The sequence below is a fragment of the Nannospalax galili genome, unplaced genomic scaffold, assembly GCF_000622305.1.
Source record: "Nannospalax galili isolate Female #2095 unplaced genomic scaffold, S.galili_v1.0 scaffold146, whole genome shotgun sequence".
Taxonomy (NCBI): domain Eukaryota; kingdom Metazoa; phylum Chordata; class Mammalia; order Rodentia; family Spalacidae; genus Nannospalax; species Nannospalax galili.
In genome coordinates this window covers 7,951,560-7,952,912 of record NW_008357929.1, presented here as the reverse complement: position 1 = coordinate 7,952,912, position 1,353 = coordinate 7,951,560, and positions in this window count along the sequence as shown.

The following is a 1,353-nucleotide window of genomic DNA, read 5'->3' as shown; positions in this document are numbered from 1 at the left end:
CCATGAACTGTTCAGCTTTTAAAGCCTTCCAGAAGCTCAATAACACAACAGTTGGCTTTCTGTCTTTTTTTTCCTAGAAACTCTAGTTCAACACAAATTTTGCCACATTTACCTTCAAGAGACCTGGGTAGGCCACTTGTTTGTTTTTCCTTTCCTCATCTCCTTTTGATTGCCATAGCACTTAATGAACCCAATTTGCATGCTATAAGTCACTGAGATTACATTCCCTACCTTATAAAGATGTCCCACTGTGTGGTTCAGCAAAGCCACTAAAACCCCATACCAGACTATAGGCCTCTGTTGAATTAACTTTTTTCTTAACTCTGGTGAACATAGTTGCCAGTTAGCTTCAGATGTCAACTTGACACAACCTAGAGTCACCTGGGAAGAGGGAACCTCAACTGAGGAATTTCCTACATCTGATTGGTCTGTGGGCATGTCTGTTGGGGCGTTTTCTTGATTGCTAATTGATATAAGGGGCCCAGACCACTGGGGGAAGTACCATCACTAGGCAGGTGGGCCTGGGCTGTTTAAGAAGAGCAGTTAGTTGAAGATAAGCCTGGCAGGAAGCCAGTAAGCAGCATTCCTCCATAGTTTCTACTTCAAACTCCTGTCCTGCTGAGTTCCTGACTGGATTGAGTTCCTATTCTGACCTCCCTCAACAATGGACAGTAACTTGTTAGATGAAATAAATGTGAACTAAACCCTTTCCTCCTCGAGTAACTTTGAGCCATGGTGTTTTATCACAGCAACAGAAAAACAAGCTAGGACAATAGTCCTATCAGGCTTGGTCAACTGGGCATCATTCTTTTATGATCAACTTCCTCACTCACACCTGTTCCTTCTCTGTTGGGTTCTAGACCCTGATATTCACAGAATCCTCTGCTGGCGATAACCAAGCATCCCTAATGGCTCATATGAGCCAATCCAGCAGGAAAGTATTACCCTCATATTGCCTAAGATTATGCAGCCTTTGTCCCAAGGAGGGATGAGTAGTTAAAATTCTCAGTTTCTCCTCTTCTGCAGCACTCATAACGATCCCATCCACCCTCGTGACCACCACCTCACAAGTCAGGCTATTGAGTTCTTTCATTTCTTGTTTGAAAGTTCTTCCCAATCCATGGAGGTCGGAGGTAGAACTTCCTATCACACTTTCCTGTGCTGGGCCATTGTTAAGGACGTCATCCAATGCTAAATTATGAATTTTCCCTTCCTCTATATTAAGAGTCAGACCTGAGGAGTATCCTATTTTTAAAAATATTTTATCCAGGGACTGGAGAGATGGCTCAGTAGTTAAGAACACTGACTGTTCTTGCAGAAGACCTGGGTTCAAATCCCAGAACCCACATGGCA